Source organism: Convolutriloba macropyga, chromosome 11 (genome assembly GCF_964194025.1).
Source record: "Convolutriloba macropyga chromosome 11, txConMacr16.3, whole genome shotgun sequence".
Taxonomy (NCBI): Eukaryota; Metazoa; Xenacoelomorpha; order Acoela; family Convolutidae; genus Convolutriloba; species Convolutriloba macropyga.
This window is the reverse complement of record NC_134478.1, coordinates 31380888-31404466: the sequence shown is the minus strand read 5'-3', so window position 1 is coordinate 31404466 and position 23579 is coordinate 31380888. Positions and strand designations below refer to the sequence as shown.

The 23579-nt window shown below is 34.4% G+C and overlaps 1 pseudogene; it reads left to right on the top strand.

The window, feature by feature from the left end:
• The first annotated feature begins 486 nt into the window (after positions 1–486).
• LOC142349097 (neuronal acetylcholine receptor subunit beta-3-like) overlaps positions 487–23579 on the top strand; it is a 50880-nt pseudogene continuing 27787 nt past the window's right edge.

Here is a 23579-nt window from a genome sequence, read left to right as displayed (position 1 = left end):
ATGTGTTTGTGTGTGTGTGTGTCTGTGTCTGTGTATGTGTGTCTGTTTGTGTGTGTGTGCGTGCGTGCGTATGTGTGTGTGTACATAGAATAAGTGACAATTGCGTTGGTTTCACAATGTGGATTGCAACAATTCTATTGATAATTCTGCTATTAATTTCAACTCGAAAACTATTGTTTTTTCGGAAGTTTTCTGTTCTCGCCAACACTCGCCAGTTGTTTCATATCACAATGAATTGTGTGATTTCATTCCATCAAAATCACTACTAAAATCGGAAAGTAATTAGTCACCTGGTTAGTGTTTGTTTGTGGAAATTAGCCAGACCAACCAATTTAATAGGACAAACAAAAACCCGATGGTTTCTTTTGTTTGCCAATCCTTAGTTATTCATTTGCTGAATTACTAAATAGTCCTTCAATCGAGAAAAACTGCGTGGCAAATTTTCTTCGCTTTCTTTTTGTTTTTGCGACCCTTTTCTACACCGAAATGAAGGTTGAGCCCACGCTGAAACTTTTCAATTCCTGGTTATGTTTCTTTTTCTTGATTATCTTCCAAACCATTTTGGCTGATGTTTCTGGAACTAATATCTCATTGTCTGCCGACGAATGCTCAAATGGAGTAGATGGAGAGATTAAACTAATGAACAAACTGAAGAGAGTTCTTCCTACTGCTTGGCCCCCTCTTGATATGGAAAACAAGACAGTTTATGTTTATATTGATCTGTTCAAACTACAGGTACACGCATGTATTCAAATTTAAACCGCGACTTTGGAAAAAACTACTTGTATTGTCCTGGTCGAATTTTTCCGCCCAAAACGGGGGCTGAAATGGGAGGATTTTTCAAGACAAATTAACCCACCCCCTCCATTCTTACATCTTTTTGGTCTTTCAATGGGGGTGAAATGATGTAAGAGATCGTGGCTAATTTCTCCATTATCCCCGAACTCTTACATCTTTACCCCTCTTGCCAGACCGAAAAGATGTAAGAGTGAGGGGTTAATTTGTCTTTTACCCCCTCAATCTTACACCATTTTACCCCGTGAGAAGCCTAATGCAGCCCAAAAAGATGTAAGAGTTTTGAGCTGCTTTTTCCTAAAAATCCTCCTATTGCAACCCCACTCTTAAATCATTTTACCACCTCTGAACATATTACCCTCTCAGTCTTATACTACTTTACCCCCCAAGGCAGCCTAAGATCTTACTTCTTTTTACCCCCTCTGGACAACTTACCCCTCACTCTTATATCAATTTAGCCCCCTTGGAAGCTCTAATCTTACATTGCTTTGGCCCCCATACTCGGAGACAGGCAGTGTTGAACTCACAACTTCTGTATCCTCAAATGGTTCACCTTAACTTCCAGACCATCAATGCTTGTCCAACTCTTGACGGTCTATATATAAATAATGTTTGTTAGAATAAACCCCTGAGACAAAATCTCCCCCATATCATTTTACCCCCTTGGCAGCCAAATGTTTACATCATTTTACCCCCTCTCAACAAATTACCTCCTTACTTTTACATCAAATTAACGTCACTAGCAGCCAAAATGTAAAATCATTTTAGACCCTCTTAACGAATTAACCCCCACTCCTACGCATTTTAGCCCCTTAACAGCCCCATTCTTAAATCATTTTAACCCCACTTTGAACAAAATACCTCCCCACTCTAACATCATTTTACCCCCTTGAAAACCCAATTCTTATATGTTTTTTCATTCTTATATTCTTATTTACTCCCTGTCAACAAATTACCCCTTCAATCTTACATAAAATTAACCGGGGCCATTCTTAAATCAAAATTTTGGTCAGGGATAATTCTTGAGGGTAACTCCTCCCATTGCATCCCATTGCAGCCCGCTCTTACAATGCAATTTTAGTGGGGGGGGGGGGGTAACTGCTCAAAATTCATACCATTGCCGCCCATTGCAGCCAACTCTTACATGACAATTTTAGTCAGGGGTGGTAATTCCTCAAAAGTCTTCCCATTGCAGACCATTGCAGCCCACTGTTACATGGCAATTTTAATTAGGTGGGTAATTCCTCAAAACTCCTCCCATTGCAGGCCATTGCAGCCCACTCTTACATGGCAATATTAAAAAGGGTGCATTTCCTCAAAAGTGATCTCATTGCAGCCCATTGCAGCCCTTTCTTACACGACAATATTAGTAGAAGGGTTAATTCCTCAAAAGTCTTCCCATTGCAGACCATTGCAGCCCACTCTTACATGCCAATTTTAGTCAGGGGTAAATCCTCAAAGTCCTCCCATTTCAGCCCAACTCTTACATCATTTTACCACCCCCCCCCCCGACCAAATTACCCCCTCACTCTTACATCAAATTACCCCAATAGACAAACTGTCCCCCACTCTTACAACAAAATGGGAGGATTTTAGGGAGGACATTCGACCCGGGCGATCCAAATTAACTCGTTGAATTTTACTGGACACAGAAATAATTTTCACTCAATTTATTCTAGGATGCTTGACGCATATTGTGAATTTTAGACAACAAACACCCGTTCCTCAGGAAGAATTTAAGTTTTTCATATCTCGAGGTCTGAATCTGGACAGTTATAGGTTTCCATTTTCAACGCTTGCTTGACGCCAGTTTTAAAACAGTTTTCTGCGCTAAATATGTTTAAAAAATATCTTTAAAAAATTATCACAGAAATATAACACTTTTTCTGCAGTAACTTACTGGAAAAGATAAACTTGAAATAATTAGAAAGAATAATTTGAGAAGCCAAATAAGATTGCAAAACCAGCGAACATAGAGGACCGTAAATGCCGTTAATGTGCATTCGCACATTATGTTCCGACCCCATTCTTTCGCATTCCCGAATCAGTTTATTTTTCAAAATCAAAACGGATAAAACATTTATATCCAATTAAGCATATGCAGTTGGACTTATCTTAGAAGAAATTAGTCGAAAAAATTAACGACACACCTTCAAACTTTGATGACAAGCACCTAGGCCAAAAAGCTAATTAACAAAGTTTTATTTATTCAACCACTATTTTGGAAACAGTTATAGTTTACAACTTTTAAGCAGAGAGTTTGATAGAAGTAACTCCATTTTTCCTCCAAGAAATTGCCGTTGATTGAATGCCAACTGTTCGAAAAACTCAAAAAAAGTATGTTGACTCAACAACTATCAGAATAAATCGGAAAATGAGTTCCCTCCATAAGCAGAATAACTACTAATAACAAACAAGTTTCATCAAGAGGCCAGCAAGTGGAAGACATGATAACGGCAAAAAATGGGCTAACTAGAGAACGGAATTTTTATTTGATTTTTTCCAGATCTCATTACTAAATATTGTAGGATACGCTAGAAGTTTTTTCAATGGCAGCAAGAAGAAAGTCAAGACTCTCTAACAGAAAAAAAAACAGTTGAATCCAGCTGTACGGTACATTGTAATTCCTTTGAATGATCAAGGATTCTGGAAAATGCAACAGCTTGCAGAATCGGAGTCTTAAAAACAAAATAAAAAAATGCAAGACATTGAATCATGACTCAATCAAAAAGTATCACATTTATCTCCAAACATAAGGGTAACTTCCTACCTTTTGTTCTTTTGATGAGAAAAACAATGGTGGCAACTAAGCAAACTATCAGACTAAACTGATGTTTTTTTCATCCTTTGTAGCATTAGATCTCTACAGCTGTCATTGACTAATTCTATTGCATAAGCATTTTGTTGCTAATCAAAAAATGCTGTGTAAATTTGGTCCAAAACATTTGCCAGGTTAACAAAAAACAGCAGATTAATTTCCTGGAAACCAAAGAAAAAAGCTAGGAAAAACGTGGTTGAAAAAATTTGAGAAAAATTTTGGCAAAATATCAAAATACTTTATTCAATTATTAGTTATCTCATTATCTCAAAATTCAAACAAATTCTAGCATCAAGTTGGATCACGACAAACTGTTTTTGGTGCATCAACAAGTGTGAAAAGTGTCGTAATTAACAAATTTGTTCAAGTTTGTTATCAGGGTCCCCTCTCTATACTAGTTAGTTTTCTCCTCCCAGAGAAGTAAAAAAATAACTGTAAAAATTTTTTGATGCAACCAGCAAAAATGCCTGGTTCAATAAAACGACAAAACTAAAAGAAATGTTGGTCTAATCTTTTTGTAAGATTTTTTTATATCTCCAATTTTTTCAGTATTTAATGGAATTAATGACGCAACGAATTAACAGAGACGTTGGCTACAAAATAGAGCAGATGTTTATAGAGAAAAAGTGGAATCGACCACAAAATTGGAGCAGAAATCTCTGAATTGACTTGCAGCTTTTCCTGAATGCAAGGCGTATATTCTGTTTCTTAACGATAAGCTTAACTTGTTTTTCAACAAAACAGAAGCCTTATCGGATCAAACTTTTTCACACAAATGGTTCCAATGGCCCATAGGCTGAAAGTAATGATGATCAGAATAATTGAAAATTACATAAAAATTGCGCTAATATAGGCTGACTTCTGGCTCAACTACTATCGACAAAAGCTTGAAGATGCATTATGTTCTGGGGTCATAAAAAAATCAAATAAATTTGCTTATCTGATCATCTAAGCGTGCATTATTGTCTTTAATATTTTGTTTTCACTCACATAAATTAAAGAAATCACGTACTTTAAAAAAAGTTAATTGTATCGATAATTATTGTGTCAGAAAAAGGTAAATCTAAGGCATATGGTCTCTTTTGCGAAAGATTTGACGCAAAACATTTTTCTCCAACGAAAAGCATAAGAAAGTAAAGTTTTTCTGAATTCGATTTAAAATTTTTTTAAATATTGTCAATATAATATTTCATCACTTCGTGCTCAGAAATTTTAGCAATTCTGCTGATAAAAAAATTATTCAGCTAACAGAAAATTGTAGCATAAACTGAGGGACCAAATACTTTTTTAAGTAGGAATATACATTGAATACTGCTTATACTGGAATATAAAAACGATGGCAAAGAAAAATACTGAACCATGGAACCATATTGGCATAAAGTTTCGGAAAAATATCCAATGACACAAATAAAACTCAAGTAAGAAGCTCTTTTTAAAATCTTTGATAGCAAAAAATATACGAGGTTTTCGAAAGAGCTAATTCGCAGTTTTGTTTTTTGATGGTTGTCCGGCCTTATAAGATGTGTAATTAGCGGCACCGCAAAAAAATACGCAGTTGCGTCTGCATGTGATGAGACTAGCAACTCAGAACAACTTTGCTCAATTCGGATTTAGCTGTACTCAGGCCTTTCTTGGCGAACAGCAGCTTACAAGTCTACCATTTTTCCGCAAAACAGTTTCAGTTAGCAAGAATGAAACAGCGGCGAGGTTATCTGCTCCAGAAGTTGTTGACTTTAAGGTAGCAAATCGTCAGTATGTTTGCGTTAAAACAGACAAAAATGACAAAACAATTATTTTTTCTTCAACATCGGCAGTATATTTGGTTTGAAATGCGGGAAACCTTCCCTATATTCGATGATGGTGTCTGATGTAAAAAAAAATCTGTATCAAACCACACGAAACCACTAGAACACGACTGACTGACTTGTCTCCTTCTTACTATCAACGTCTCCTTACGTCTCAATTGGAAAAATGACTTGTCTCCTTACTATCAACGTCTCCTCAACGTCTCAAATTGGAAAACTGAACGTCTCCTTACGTCTCAAATTGGAAAACTGAACAATTGGAAAACTGAACATCCTTACGTCTCAAATTGGAAAACTGAAAAAATTGGAAAACTGAACATTTGGAAAACTGAACAATTGGAAAACTGAAATTGGAAAACTGAAATTGGAAAACTGAACAAATGATGACTTAAATAAATTTTTAAGTCATCATTTAATTAAAAGGGGAAGTGCAACTTGAACTTTAAAGGCCTAAATAGAAAGCCAACATTACGTTGCAAAACCTACAAATTCAGTGGAGTCCGCAGTTGCGAAAACGAGTGGCAATTATTTGTCACTCCATTTCGCGTGATATCAAATGGGATAAAATTGTGGATAACAGTGAAAAAAAGCTGCCGACAATCGTAACAAAATTCCGTCCTTGATCTTGTGAAATTACGTTTTTAAGTCACAAACGTCCGCAATTTGTGAGCGGGGAATGAGCATGATTATTCATTACATTTCAATTTTATACTGCGCTCTAACTTATAAATTAATTATGCTGTGATTAGTTTATTAAATTGAAAAATCAATGCCAGAAATTTTTCAGCTTTGTCCACAATTTGGACCAAAGCGTACAAAGAATGATCTTCAATTAACACATCGCTATTTATTTTAGATCATGTGAGGGTAGATTGGACTCAATCGCAATCTTTTTAATGGCGTCAAACACTATTTGAAGCAAAAGTAGACTTTTTATAATTAGCGTTCGATTATTTTCATACAAATCACTCCGTGTTGTTTTTCGTTATAGATGAACAAACCTTTTGATTATGTTAATATAAACGCTCAGATCTCTTTTTCGTTATGGATAAAGTTAGTCATACGATTATTTAGATAAAAATCCATCAGTACAGTTTAAATTTACACAAAAAAGTATTTGGGTCCAAAAACAGATCTTGAACAGATTGTTAAGCCAAAACATCAAATACAAAGAAAAGAAACCTAAAAAAAGTTCCTAACCGTAAAAAAACTTCTTTCATTGACTTTCAATTTTGAATCAAATCATCAAATAATTTGATAAAAATCCATCACCTGTAGATAAATACCTGTAGATAAAAATTACGTCACAACTGACATGCATTTTTAAAAAGTCTGATTTTTCAGAAGACTTTTCTCAGATTCAGCTGACAGAAATTAAAATATATCGATATTTTTAACAACAGTTGTTATTGATCAAACAGAAAAAATTTACGCGGGGATTGTTTTATTCGAAAAATCTGTGTTATAGTTCATTGGTCATTATTCATCAATCCTTGTTCACCAATGATTTGTAGTAGTTATTTCTCTGTTCATTAGTCATTTGAGAAGTTCTTTCGTTGTTAGTGTTCTTTTATCTATCAGATTATGCATTTAGAATCTATCCGACTCCTAAGGGGGGATAATTTTCCTTATTTCTTAAACAAAATTGAAAGCAACTAAGAGCAGTTAAAACAATAAAGCTAATTTCTTACTACAAGCTGCGCATAAAAGTGACTACAAAAGTTAACGGATATAAAAGACACGGATAATAATTACATTAATTGGGAATAATAGTGAGATAAACGTTGCGAACAATAGCGACCTGGACAATAGTTACAAAGACGTCAAAAACTGAAGAAATTAGTGACGATTTAACCACAGAAAGTAGCTAACTTAGCACGGATATTAGGGACGTAATTTTGCGGATAGTAGAGGCAAAAATCTGTCCGCTTTTCTCGCGCGCCGTCAAATTCCGCAATCGCGGACATTTGTGACAAATTCTTTCAAATTTGAGCTAATTTGAACTAGTTTCCCTTGCTCATACTGTTGTCCGCGAAAGCCTATAAAGCCCTATCTTAAAACATGGGAGAGCGGAAAACGCTGACTTCAGTAAGCAAATTTGCTTGCCCAAAATGTAGGATTGGCGACGTAATGAAGAGACGTTTTTGAAATTACTTAATAAGGGGTTTTCGAGACACTTTTTTATATTGCCATTTTCTCAAATACATCCAAGAAAGAGTAGCAAAATTAAATATACTTTGTAAAAGCAGCTATTTGCCAATTAATGATGGCTATTCGTCGCTTGAAACAAATAAAAAACTGTGTAGAGGTAACAGAAATTAATCAGAAAATAGATCATAGAACTAACAGACCAAAATTTAGATATAGACCAAAATATTGCTTTGCGGCAGACCGAACAGACCAAACTGGAGTAAGAGCCAGAGTAAGGCCAAACTTCCTCCATAATACAAGACCTTCTAATATCAAACGCTAAAAAATAACACAAAACAGGTGATCATAAATCCTACTTTGTTACGCTTTGAGGCTGAAATATGTCTTGAGGGATTACACCCATCTAGTCATAAAGATCGAAAAGAAAGGTACAACGCTCAATTAGCCAACTTTTTGTCTCGAAGAATTAGAATCGGAGAGAAAACAATGTTTTGCGTAATAAATCGCGCAAGAGTCAAAGTCTTCATGACGTTTTTGCTGGCTGACTTCTTAAACTCTATTGTTGTAGAACATAAGTATAAAGTTTTGACATTTTAGACCAATTAATACTCGTTTGAGTCTGTATTTAACTAAGTGGTTGTTATAGGAGGTGGATGAAAAAGACGGACTGTGGGTGGCTAAGTTGTTTCTCTACTACTATTACATATCTCCAAGTGCAACATGGAACTCTTCTCACTACAATCATGGCACTCCCAATACATTCTTTGTACCTCAGCGCACTTTCTGGACACCTGATATAGGTAAACTTCCTAACATTCAAACTTCAAGGCTCTCCAAAATGTTTGGATAAACAGTTTAATTGGGGAATAAAAACTTGTCTTAATAGGAGAAAGTACGATCGAAACAGATCGAAAAATTTGTAACAAAATATTATCAGTTTGTTTTCTCTCAAAATATCGTTCCGCTTAATCAGCAAAAATCTTCCATCATATAAAAGTTAATTTCTTTCTACAATGAGAAAGAAAAGACATGACAGGTCGAAGAACGTTAAGTTTGATATAAGAAAGAACAAAAAGTTTTTAGCTGATTCGTTTGTTGCACAAGTCACTCAATTTGTAAAAAATTGCAGAGCTAAATTTTTAATAATCAGACTAGAAACAATATCAAGAGCGTCCATAAGAAATATTTGGACACAAAAAATTTCGGAAAGAATTTCTGAAGGATGCAAAAGAATTGATGCAAAAGAAAAGATGTCATTGACAGCTTTTGATTTGTGTTATTATTTGCTCGCGCAGTGCATGAAAAAACTTTGCTTATGTTTATTAGAGGAAATCAAAAATGTTTTTCAAAGAATTAAAACATTCAAGTGAGGTTGGCGTGTATTTTGGAAAGAAATGATGATTATTTCAGCAATAATCAATTATTTTGCCTCCATATTCAATGAATTTTGTTAATGAGTACCTCTCTTCTGCCCAGTTTAGTTCCAATCAGAGGTCTCCAGTTAATTAGTCTGTAATCAGTTTTCCCTTTCACAGGTTGTTTTTGTATATGAACAGAATTCTAGCTATTGTGTGTTAAATCTAACAGAGAAAAAAAAATTATTTCAGTTCTGAAACATTGCAACTCAAGAGTATTTCTAGTTTCTTTATGTTCGGTCTCTTTTCATTATCATTGTAGTGATGTCATAAAGTTCACCCAGTCGAAATTTATCCTGTATAGTCTCAAAATTGCTCACGCGACAAAGTTTAGTCTGAGCAGCATAATATCATGCTTTAATTGCTTACAACTGGTAATTACTATAGTAGTATACACTCTCTTTATTAGTGAGCTATGTTGTAGGTAATTACCACAAAGTCCATTTGGCTGAGTGATTACAACTTGATACTCATTTTAGTTGTTAAAAAAACCCACGCGGAAGTTCGAAACGCATACAAAGCAAACCTTGTTGGAGGGAGTTACGCTGAACACATTATTTTTCATTCAGTTATTTTGGCTCAAAAATCAAAACTAGCCAGCTTAAATTGTGACATGAACAAAGCATTGGCCGTCCAAAAAAAACAGTATGTCAAACCTCCAGACTATTTTGTGATTAATGCAGACTTGGTACTCTATCGGTTAAGGAAAGAATTCTACATTTACGGAAAAAAACTTTGGATAAAACACCGTACGACACAAATGTTAAAAAAACCTGAAATAACATTTTTTGTCATTTGATAAAAACAAAAATAACCCGAGTTTTAAGCCCGGCTTTAAGGTGAGATGCTAAAAAAGTGAGTCGGCTGTTCCAGGCAACAAATGTCAATGTTTAGACTTTCCTGACAAAATACAACAGTCAAAGCACTTTTGTACCATTTTTGTAAGAAAAAAAATGCTTTACCATTTAAAAAACAAAAATAGATATATGCTGCGAAGGCAAAAAATATCATGCTGATTTTTTTTCAGGTTTTAATGTGAATTCTTGGATCATTTTTTGCAACGCTGAAATTGATAACTATCCGTAATTTACCAAAAAATCTATGAAAAGTTGACAAAGTTCTGATATCGATGGGCTAAATTTGATTATCCATTTCTTTTTTAATCTATAATAACATTCATTCAAACACAATTGAAATAGTTTCAAATTAAATTGATCAGCTATTATCAGTTTTCCCGTACGGTTCGATTGCAAATTCTGCAGCACATTCTTTCTGTTAGAATTTGATTAATAATTTCACAACTCCGTGATGCAGTGAGTGGAAATTATATTTTCTGAAGTTCGATGCTCAACAATTTCAATATTTAGCTCATCCGCAGTTAACAGAGACTCAATGAGTTTTCATTTTGTACGATATACATGGGATTTGAAGCATGGCGTTAAACCGTTGAAACAATTCCCTCTTCTAATTCAATAAAAAATAAAAAGGCAAAAATAAGATTTGAAAATTCGGCAAAAATGCTGCTTCTTAGCAAAGCCAGAGTGAAAGTCTTTGAAAGTTCCAATCTGTGGGATTTGAGATTATAAAATTTTTCACTGTCTGGTGTCCCGCTGTAAATGTCAAAAACTTTGAACTCTCAGAGCGTTCTGACCGCATTCCGAATAAAAAATCAATACTCCTCAATAAACGCTGGATCTATAGACGAAGACCTGGTACATATAAATTACAAGGCGGCACATTCTTAATTGGCTACCAAATGATGAAGACTTAGAAAACTTTCGAAAACATACACATCAATCAATAAACAACCAATGAAATACGATAATGCCACGTCAGAGGACCGACGAAAGTTGTTGATAAAAGGAAGGACAATAGTAACAATCAAACAACAAACATTATTTACGACCAAAACTCGATGTCTATAATAAAAAAAATGAAATATAAAAAAACTCGCATCAGTTAAAAACCAAAACAACAACTTCACCTAAACTTCATTAGAAAATAAATGGGACCCGTCCCCAATGCGACTGGTTAACAGGTCGAAAAAAACAGCAGATAGGTTTGAATTTCAAAAATACTTTTCCATTTTTGAAAACAAATATTTTCACAGTTATTATTGTCATTAGATATCAAGTGAACCACGAAAATGTTCATTTATATCTACATGGGAATCAATTGAGACTTGTCTTTATCCAATGTTCGATTGTGCAAAATTTCAAAGCCAAGGGTATCAACGATTCTTGTTATAATTTAAAAAGAAACCAAAGACCCTTTGAAATGTACAAACATATAAAAATCTAACTTTTTATGAAAGCTCCTAGTAATAGTAGTAAAAAAGCGGAAAAACAAATGTTTGAAGGTCAAAACGTTATAAAGAATAAGTCTTAGCTCACTGGAAACAGGTTGTGACCTGTGTTTACAGAGACTGAGCTACAAATCGACCGAAAAAATCACGAGCCCACAAAATACAAATACATAAACAAGCCAAAACTTCAAACAATTTTACGACATGACCCTCTTCAAGGCACTATTTTTATAATATGTTAGCTGCAAGAACTATAAATCATCATTGAATCCTCATCTTAACTTCAATGGGTCTTCCTTATAAAAGGACTATTCAGTCATGACAACAAAAGAAACCGCAAAAAAAGTTGAACCGTATAGAAATCTCGTAAAATTTATTTGAAACTAAATGGCCCAAGCAATGAGTCACAACGTATAAACAAGCGAGACAAAATGTTTGAATCAGCGAAAGTCATTGAGACTTCTAATAAGTGAGATTGAGTTACATGGTGACCAGAATAAAAGCAAAAAGGAGACAGATGGAAAAAGACTTTAAATGTCATCACAACCAACAGTTATAAACTGTAATCTTTATCAAGGTTGATTTATAGGTCTTTGGGAAACAATTATGACCTCTGGCTATCGGGTATATGGCGCACAACAAGGAAAAGAGAGACAAACACAGACAAATTGAAAAAAAACACAAAATTTTGCGAGATAACTTTGTCTCAGCCCAAAAAAAATCAACTATTCAACACAAAGAAGTAACACATCCTGATTGGTCTTTTTCCCACGTTGTGCATTTTTCTTACAATGCCTTTTTTATTTGGACTTGTCAATAATGTAAAAATTCGACAAGGAAACCAATTGAACTAAAAAAATATGCAATTATGATCAAAAATAAGAAAGAAACTAAAAACGCGTAGTACCAAACTAAAAAACCATTAGTTGAATAAGAAACCATTACCAAAAAAATTTTAAAACTCACAGAAAATTGGTGTCCGCCTTGTTTTGAAGAAAATAGTCCGAAGTTGAGAAAATATAAGATAAAATAGTGGCAATGTTCAAATATTCACCAAAATTTTCTCAAAACAAATTTATTCAGAGTCCTAACAGACATTGGATAACAGCAGGGAAAGTCTAGTTTCTTTTATAATCTCTAGGATCTCTGACTGAGGGCGCTAAGTTATTGGGCTTCAAAAATCAAAAGAAATGAAAGCAAAACGAAAGAAGTCCATAATACTTTTACGGAAACAATTTGTCGGAGCCATAAAAACCATGAGCTTAACTCTGACACCATAAATTAATCTCGTTGGTTCTTGGTGTTTTGTAGAAATTATCTGTCATTATTTGAACCCGGATTTGAACTTCTTGTCCGTAATTTGCATTAATAACATTTACTTAGTGGAAATAATTCGAAAAGGTCGCGCCCCATTAATAACTAAAAAATTTTATTATAAGGATCCATAGTCAGATCAAGATCGGCCCAGATGTTGTTGCGCGTCCGAAAGGACACCTAATTTTTGAAATGGTTGCGAAAAAGATCTTTTCTATGAAAAATTTTTAGGTTTTTCAAAGAATAAATAAAGCATTTTCTAAAATTATCGAGTTTCAATTTGCAAAAATTGCCAAAATTATAATTCCAGAAGACTCCTGACGCTGCCGGAAGTACAACTAGCTCATTTTTTGAGCGTAAAAAGAATATGGCCGCAGTTGTAAGGTGCCTACTTCCAGCAAATTCTAAACAAGTGGGCTCAAAAAGCAAATTTGGTCCCATTTTTGACGAAAGCAGTCTGAATTTTGAAAATTTTAGCTTAAATTCTGGCCATAAAACTTGGATCAAACAATTCAACTTCGCTCTATCTTTAGGGATAAAATCGATAATTCTAAAGTTAACAATTTCAGCAGAATTTGGTGAAATTTACGAAAATTTCGTCAAAAATGCGAATAAAAACAGCTGAAATACGTCTATAATTCACAAAACTTTAAACCTCGCTAGCTCCTTATAAAAAGCGAAAATTCAAAAAAAAATGTTTTCAATTCCATATTCTACGCTGGACTGGCTTTGTAATGATACCACTCACAACTCTCTACGATTATTATATCGATCGGCGAAAATTGTCTGAACAAAAAAAAACATTTGAGTATATAGATCCTCCCCCCTAAAGAAGGATCGGAACAATAATACGAGAACCATTTTGAAAATGGGAAATATAGTGGAGCGCAACAAAAGTTCTGAAGAAATTTCGCCGTATAGAGCTCAATTAACCGCTTTTCTTGGATATGATAAACTTGGATCTGGGAATTATAGTAAGAACTGCCATGAATAGCAGTGAACTATTTATTTTCATCGCTTAAGTGTAAAAATATACATCTTCTACGTTTCTAGTATATTCTACGTTTATAGTACATTTTTCTTACAATGCCTTTTTTATTTGGACTTGTCAATAATGTAATAATTCGACAAGGAAACCAAATGAACTAAAAAAAATATGCAATTATGATCAAAAATAAAAAAGAAACTGAAAACCCGTAGCACCAAACTAAAAAACCATTAGTTGAATACAAAACCATTACCAAAAAAATTTTATAACTCTTAGAAAATTGGTGTCCACCTTGTTTTGAAGAAAACAGTCCGAAGTTGAGAAAATATAAGATAAAATAGTGGCAAAGTTCAAATAATCACCAAAATTTTCTCAAAACAAATTTACTCAAAGTCTTAGCAGACATTGATAACAGCAGGAAAAGTCTAGGTTCTTTTATAATCTCTAGGATCTTTGACTGAGGGCGCTAAGTTATTGGGCTACAAAAATCAAAAGAAATGAAAGCAAAACGAAAGAAGTCCATAATACTTTTACGGAAACAATTTGTCGGAGCGATAAAAACCATGAGCTTAACTCTGACACCAAAAATTAATCTCGTTGGTACTTGGTGTTTTGTAAAAATTATCTGTCATTAGTTGAACCCGGATTTGAACTTCTTGTCCGTAATTTGCATTAAAAACATTTACTTAGTGGAAATAATTCGAAAATTTCGCGCCCCCTTAAAAACTAAATTTTATTATAAGGATCCATAGTCAGATCAAGATCGGCCCAGATGTTGCTGCGCGTCCGAAAAGACACTCAATTGTTGAAATAATTGCGAAAATGATCTTTTCTATAAAAAATTTTTAGGTTTTTCAAAGAATAAATAAAGCATTTTCTAAAATTATCGAGTTTCAATTTGCAAAAATTGCCAAAATTATAATTCCAGAAGACTCCTGACGCTGCCGGAAGTACAACTAGCTCATTTTTTGAGCGTAAAAAGAATATGGCCGCAGTTGTAAGGTGCCTACTTCCAGCAAATTCTAAACAAGTGGGCTCAAAAAGCAAATTTGGTCCCATTTTTTTGAAAATTTTAGCTTAAATTCTGGCCATAAAACTTGGATCAAACAATTCAACTTCGCTCTATCTTTAGAGATAAAATCGATAATTCTAATGTTAACAATTTTAGCAGAATTTGGTGAAATTTACAAAAATTTGGTCAAAAATGCGAATAAAAACAGCTGAAATACGTCTATAATTCACAATACTTTAAACCTCGCTAGCTCCTTATAAAAAGCGAAAATTCAAAAAAAAAATGTTTTCAATTCCATATTCTACACTGGACTGGCTTTTTAATGATACCACTCACAACTCTCTACGATTATTATATCGATCGGCGAAAATTGTCTGAACAAAAAAACCATTTGAGTATATAGATCCTCCCCCCTAAAGAAGGATCGGAACAATAATACGAGAACCATTTTGAAAATGGGAAATATAGTGGAGCGCAACAAAAGTTCTCAAGAAATTTTGCCGTATAGAGCTCAATTAACCGCTTTTCTTAGGTATCACAAACTTGGATCTGGGAATTATAGTAAGAACTGAGATGAATAACAGTGAACTATTTATTTTCATCGCTAAAGTGTAAAAATATACATCTTCTACGTTTCTAGTATATTCTACGTTTATAGTACATTTTTCTTACAATGCCTTTTTTATTTGGACTTGTCCATAATGTAATAATTCGACAAGGAAACCAAATGAACTAAAAAAAAATATGCAATTATGATCAAAAATAAAAAAGAAACTGAAAACGCGTAGCACCAAACTAAAAAACCATTAGTTGAATAAAAAACCATTACCAAAAAAATTTTATAACTCTTAGAAAATTGGTGTCTACCTTGTTTTGAAGAAAATAGTCCGAAGTTGAGAAAATATAAGATAAAATAGTGGCAAAGTTCAAATATTCACCAAAATTTTCTCAAAACAGATTTACTCAAAGTCTTAGCAGACATTGGATAACAGCAGGAAAAGTCTAGGTTCTTTTATAATCTCTAGGATCTTTGACTGAGAGCGCTAAGTTATTGGGCTACAAAAATCAAAAGAAATGAAAGCAAAACGAAAGAAGTCCATAATACTTTTACGGAAACAATTTGTCGGAGCGATAAAAACCATGAGCTTAACTCTGACACCAAAAATTAATCTCGTTGGTTCTTGGTGTTTTGTAAAAATTATCTGTCATTAGTTGAACCGGATTTGAACTTCTTGTCCGTAATTTGCATTAAAAACATTTACTTAGTGGAAATAATTCGAAAATTTCGCGCTCCCTTAAAAACTAAATTTTATTATAAGGATCCATAGTCAGATCAAGATCGGCCCAGATGTTGTTGCGCGTCCGAAAGGACACCTAATTTTTGAAATGGTTGCGAAAAAGATCTTTTCTATGAAAAATTTTTAGGTTTTTCAAAGAATAAATAAAGCATTTTCTAAAATTATCGAGTTTCAATTTGCAAAAATTGCCAAAATTATAATTCCAGAAGACTCCTGACGCTGCCGGAAGTACAACTAGCTCATTTTTTGAGCGTAAAAAGAATATGGCCGCAGTTGTAAGGTGCCTACTTCCAGCAAATTCTAAACAAGTGGGCTCAAAAAGCAAATTTGGTCCCATTTTTGACGAAAGCAGTCTGAATTTTGAAAATTTTAGCTTAAATTCTGGCCATAAAACTTGGATCAAACAATTCAACTTCGCTCTATCTTTAGGGATAAAATCGATAATTCTAAAGTTAACAATTTCAGCAGAATTTGGTGAAATTTACGAAAATTTGGTCAAAAATGCGAATAAAAACAGCTGAAATACGTCTATAATTCACAAAACTTTAAACCTCGCTAGCTCCTTATAAAAAGCGAAAATTCAAAAAAAAATGTTTTCAATTCCATATTCTACGCTGGACTGGCTTTGTAATGATACCACTCACAACTCTCTACGATTATTATATCGATCGGCGAAAATTGTCTGAACAAAAAAAAACATTTGAGTATATAGATCCTCCCCCCTAAAGAAGGATCGGAACAATAATACGAGAACCATTTTGAAAATGGGAAATATAGTGGAGCGCAACAAAAGTTCTGAAGAAATTTCGCCGTATAGAGCTCAATTAACCGCTTTTCTTGGATATGATAAACTTGGATCTGGGAATTATAGTAAGAACTGCCATGAATAGCAGTGAACTATTTATTTTCATCGCTTAAGTGTAAAAATATACATCTTCTACGTTTCTAGTATATTCTACGTTTATAGTACATTTTTCTTACAATGCCTTTTTTATTTGGACTTGTCAATAATGTAATAATTCGACAAGGAAACCAAATGAACTAAAAAAAAATATGCAATTATGATCAAAAATAAAAAAGAAACTGAAAACCCGTAGCACCAAACTAAAAAACCATTAGTTGAATACAAAACCATTACCAAAAAAATTTTATAACTCTTAGAAAATTGGTGTCCACCTTGTTTTGAAGAAAACAGTCCGAAGTTGAGAAAATATAAGATAAAATAGTGGCAAAGTTCAAATAATCACCAAAATTTTCTCAAAACAAATTTACTCAAAGTCTTAGCAGACATTGATAACAGCAGGAAAAGTCTAGGTTCTTTTATAATCTCTAGGATCTTTGACTGAGGGCGCTAAGTTATTGGGCTACAAAAATCAAAAGAAATGAAAGCAAAACGAAAGAAGTCCATAATACTTTTACGGAAACAATTTGTCGGAGCGATAAAAACCATGAGCTTAACTCTGACACCAAAAATTAATCTCGTTGGTACTTGGTGTTTTGTAAAAATTATCTGTCATTAGTTGAACCCGGATTTGAACTTCTTGTCCGTAATTTGCATTAAAAACATTTACTTAGTGGAAATAATTCGAAAATTTCGCGCCCCCTTAAAAACTAAATTTTATTATAAGGATCCATAGTCAGATCAAGATCGGCCCAGATGTTGCTGCGCGTCCGAAAAGACACTCAATTGTTGAAATAATTGCGAAAATGATCTTTTCTATAAAAAATTTTTAGGTTTTTCAAAGAATAAATAAAGCATTTTCTAAAATTATCGAGTTTCAATTTGCAAAAATTGCCAAAATTATAATTCTAGAAGACTCCTGACGCTGCCGGAAGTACAACTAGCTCATTTTTTGAGCGTAAAAAGAATATGGCCGCAGTTGTAAGGTGCCTACTTCCAGCAAATTCTAAACAAGTGGGCTCAAAAAGCAAATTTGGTCCCATTTTTTTGAAAATTTTAGCTTAAATTCTGGCCATAAAACTTGGATCAAACAATTCAACTTCGCTCTATCTTTAGGGATAAAATCGATAATTCTAATGTTAACAATTTTAGCAGAATTTGGTGAAATTTACGAAAATTTGGTCAAAAATGCGAATAAAAACAGCTGAAATACGTCTATAATTCACAATACTTTAAACCTCGCTAGCTCCTTATAAAAAGCGAAAATTCAAAAAAAATGTTTTCAATTCCATATTCTACACTGGACTGGCTTTTTAATGATACCACTCACAACTCTCTACGATTATTATATCGATCGGCGAAAATTGTCTGAACAAAAAAACCATTTGAGTATACAGATCCTCCCCCCTAAAGAAGGATCGGAACAATAATACGAGAACCATTTTGAAAATGGGAAATATAGTGGAGCGCAACAAAAGTTCTCAAGAAATTTTGCCGTATAGAGCTCAATTAACCGCTTTTCTTAGGTATCACAAACTTGGATCTGGGAATTATAGTAAGAACTGAGATGAATAGCAGTGAACTATTTATTTTCATCGCTAAAGTGTAAAAATATACATCTTCTACGTTTCTAGTATATTCTACGTTTATAGTACATTTTTCTTACAATGCCTTTTTTATTTGGACTTGTCCATAATGTAATAATTCGACAAGGAAACCAAATGAACTAAAAAAAATATGCAATTATGATCAAAAATAAAAAAGAAACTGAAAACGCGTAGCACCAAACTAAAAAACCATTAGTTGAATAAAAAACCATTACCAAAAAAATTTTATAACTCTTAGAAAATTGGTGTCTACCTTGTTTTGAAGAAAATAGTCCGAAGTTGAGAAAATATAAGATAAAATAGTGGCAAAGTTCAAATATTCACCAAAATTTTCTCAAAACAGATTTACTCAAAGTCTTAGCAGACATTGATAACAGCAGGAAAAGTCTAGGTTCTTTTATAATCTCTAGGATCTTTGACTGAGGGCGCTAAGTTATTGGGCTACAAAAATCAAAAGAAATGAAAGCAAAACGAAAGAAGTCCATAATACTTTTACGGAAACAATTTGTCGGAGCGATAAAAACCATGAGCTTAACTCTGACACCAAAAATTAATCTCGTTGGTTCTTGGTGTTTTGTAAAAATTATCTGTCATTAGTTGAACCGGATTTGAACTTCTTGTCCGTAATTTGCATTAAAAACATTTACTTAGTGGAAATAATTCGAAAAGTTCGCGCCCCCTTAAAAACTAAATTTTATTATAAGGATCCATAGTCAGATCAAGATCGGCCCAGATGTTGCTGCGCGTCCGAAAAGACACTCAATTGTTGAAATGGTTGCGAAAATGATCTTTTCTATAAAAAATTTTTAGGTTTTTCAAAGAATAAATAAAGCATTTTCTAAAATTATCGAGTTTCAATTTGCAAAAATTGCCAAAATTATAATTCCAGAAGACTCCTGACGCTGCCGGAAGTACAACTAGCTCATTTTTTGAGCGTAAAAAGAATATGGCCGCAGTTGTAAGGTGCCTACTTCCAGCAAATTCTAAACAAGTGGGCTCAAAAAGCAAATTTGGTCCCATTTTTTTGAAAATTTTAGCTTAAATTCTGGCCATAAAACTTGGATCAAACAATTCAACTTCGCTCTATCTTTAGGGATAAAATCGATAACTCTAAAGTTAACAATTTTAGCAGAATTTGGGGAAATTTACGAAAATTTGGTCAAAAATGCGAATAAAACAGCTGAAATACGTCTATTATTCACAAAACTTTAAACCTCGCTAGCTCCTTATAAAAAGCCGTATAGAGTTCAATTAACCGCTTTTCTTAGGTATCATAAACTTGGATCTGGGAATTTTAGCAAGAACTGCGGTGAATAGCAGTGAACTATTTATTTTCATCGCTAAAGTGTAAAAATACACATTTTCTACGTTTCTAGTAAGCTGCACCTTGACCAGGGTGGGCTATAAAGTCGTAAGCAATCATAGCCAATGAAGTTAGCGACAAATGCTTTCTACAACAGCAAAATTTGATTAATTGTTGTTACAATAAATACAATTGATTGGAAAATGAAAAGTCAAATTTCTTCAATATTTAAATTGAATCTGCAGAGAATCCGTTCTACCCGTTCCAAAATTTCCCTCAGTCAAATGAAGACTATCTTGTGTTGAAAGTACTTATCACGTAGCCCATGTTCAAAAAAAGCGAAGCAGACCCCGCGTTCTCCGAAACGGGAAAGCAATTTCATATTGAAATAATATATGCGCAAAACTTTTCGCTTTAATGGACTAGAATGAGTTCGTTAGAAAGCCGAGAATACGAAAGAAAAAAATGAACATTCAGGAGACAAAGAATGCACATTCTGAAATTTTCGTAATAAAACTTACAACAAAATCTAAAAATAAAGCAGTTTCATTACGAATCAAATGGTGTCAGAAGAAGACAAAACGTTTTGCTTGAAAATTTCCTATTCTTTTAGACATTTCTCCCGTTCTATAATTTGGTTAAATGAGTCTGTGATATCTCTTACTACTGAGATATGAATTTGAGCCACGGATACGTAATAAATTAGTGATGTTGGATTCGAGGTGCAAATCCACTGTATTCAGTGAAGTGTAGAATTACAGCTTCCAATTTTAATTAGCAATAGTGTTACTAAACCAGCACTTTTTCAGTGACGTGGAATTCTGTCTCGAATCCTTATTGAACTATTCTGATGGGAAAACTGAAGATATTGAGAACAACTGAATTTCAGAGATTTAGTTAAGAGAATGAAAAGTAATAAATACTGAAAAAAGATCAAACTGAAAACTTGACTTTACAGTCGGCGGTAAAGTTTTACTTGTGTGAATATAAATATCAATAATTTTTAATTTAACTAGCACAAGGATAACTAAAGATTAAGTACACTTTTATCAGATATGATACAACCGTACCACATATCCACGGTATTGACAAAATTTTAAACTGCAGGTATTAAAATTTTATAATATTAATAACATATGTAGTACTGATTACTATAATTAATAATTTAGTACTCACACTAGCATTAACAATTGAAACAGATCAAGCGCAATGGAATTGTAGAAGCTTTCCACGTTCAATCAAATAAAGTGTAAACCATTTACGTTTACAAGTAAACTTAAACAGAGAACATAAATTACTGGGCAAATGCAGCACCATTGTATTGTCTTTTAGTTTTAACAGATTTCGCATAACAAGTGATAAGAACAGAATTCATCTGGGCGAAATTTAACGTCTAATGAATCAAGTTAATAAAGAAATTAAATTTTGAGTTTAAGAAATGAAAAATGATATTAATTGGTAACATTTTTAGTTTAACGACAAGATATTGAACAGTTGTTTATCTTTGGTTTTCAGCATCAAAAACACTCATGCTGACTTTGCGTTCATAGTCTGCATAGTTATATTCATCCGGAGACCAAGTTCCGAGTGCTTGGAGTGCTGGGGGACTGACGACTGACGACTCAAATGACGTTTCGACAGCTGGTGATGGTAGAGCTTCTTCTTGGATAACCTTCTCAATTACCGGATTGTTTTGTCACTGGCGTTTGGGTGCCGGCACTGGTTCATTGTCACTTACAGAGCACAACGGGCTCTCGAAACCAAAATAGTGAGGGGCTATTCTAGTCCTCTTAGACTTCGAGGTTGTTGGAGTCGCAGTTGAAGAGGTTGCTGAAGAGGCAGCAAATGACAAAGCGTTGGATGTATCAAATCCCACTCTGAAAGCTTAGAGATCTTCCAAGCCAGCTTCAGTTCGAGGGATCGTTCGGTTCAGGGTATTGGGTTTGTTATTTTCGGGTGGAGAATAAATCAAGAGACGCATTTATTCTTGTCTCCATTGTACCTTCTGCCCGCGTCTACTTGGGCCTTCGTCATGGCTTCTTCCACAAGTATATCACTCCTCTTGCCAGTCACCCAGCAATTGTCGTCCAAGTAATCTTTTACTGGGACTGTGTCAGCGTCGAAATAGTGGTTGAGAATATTTTCATACGACAAATTAGATGACATTGGTATCGTACTTACAATACTTAGTGGTGTATTTGTTTAGGGAATGAATGTACAACGGTACTCCCGGGTGCCAGCGTATCCCGCAGTCCAATGAGGTCTCTCTGGGATCTTTTGGTCACTTTCTTCGCTAACCTAAATTCAAGAGAGGTTTCCAAACGGGGAATAGGAGTTGTGAATTTCGGGTGAAGGATGAAACGGGAAACAGACTTATTCTAATCACTATTGAATCTGCAGCCCGCATCCACCGGTGCCTTGGTAATTGCTTCCTCAATGAGGATGTCACTCCTCTCATTCGTCACTCATCCCATCCATTGTCATCAAGATAATCCTCAACAGGGACAGTATCTGCATCAAAATAATGATTTAAAATGTTTTCATATGAAAGGTTTTGGGACTTTACGTATGTTGCTAAGTGACGTGTTTGCTGTTCTTCAAAATGTGCTTGGAAAAGTGTTACGTTTGTGGTCTTTTGTTTACATATACGTAATTGATAGACTATTGACTTTATTGCTTCTTTAATTGTGAATGTGTTATTTCTATTGTCTAACTTCATAAAGCTTAGACGCCTTTTAATTGTTTGTATCAAACGCTCCACTAATCCAATAACCCTATGATCGTTAGCAGGAGCGCTGATAATGTTAATATTATTTTGTTTACAAAAATTTTTCACTTTATATCCAATAAGACAACGTGCTTGGTCTAATCTAATATTTCCGGGAACTCCATTCATCTGTTTTTATTCAACAAGAAATTTTTTACATTGGGTCCATTAGCTTTATCGAAAACTTCTACTGTGTTATACTTAGAGAAACGAGAGAAACGGTCATTACATGCAACAAAATGTATATCTTGATCTTTTTCACTGGTTTTTGGTCCTCCGAAGTCTAGTTCAACTTCTTCGTTAGGTTCAGAACAATTTAGTAAAGGTTGCCATTTCGATGCTGCAATGATGGGTTTTAGATTCTTACCAATATCAGTGCAGGTTTCGCACTGCGCGGCCTTATTGAGGATTTCCCTATGCATATAAGGCCAAAATGCATATTGGCCTAGGATAATCATACACCAACTGCTTGGGTGGGTGAGGTAAAGGAGTTCGAGCACCGCATCCTGTATGGAGTTTGGTATGGCCACACGTTCATCTACACAGACACATCCTGAAAGGACGTGCAGATCCCTCCAATACGAGTAGAGGTAAGGGTTGAACTCACTGCAACGCTGCTCGTCATCTTGAAGGATGCATTCCCTCACTTCCTGCAAGACTGCATCTTTACTCGTGAGAACCTCCAGGAATCTTTTGGTGAACAGTTGTGTAAGATAGCTCTCAAAGACTTCTTCCTTTGAGAGGTCCAAATTCGGCGATGCGGGGCCCTCATTGGAGGAACGGGTGGAGTTGACCGCTCAATTGGTTGTTGATTGAAAGATTACTCTGCTGGTCGCAGGTGTTGGTGGGACTTGTTGGACAGTATTTGAGTTATTCATGCTTGAAATTTTCAGAGACTGGATTTGTGCTGCGTTTGTAGAGTGAGAGAGAAGCAACTGATTCGTGCGGAGATTTAAGGTAGAAAGCAAGTTGGAATGATTTATTTGGTGGGGTACTGAGGCACGTGTGGAATGTGTGTAATTGACGCTGTTAAAGTGCTGTGATTGACAGTTCTGTGGTGTGGTATTTATATAAATTGCTGCAATTGCGTCACAAAAGCA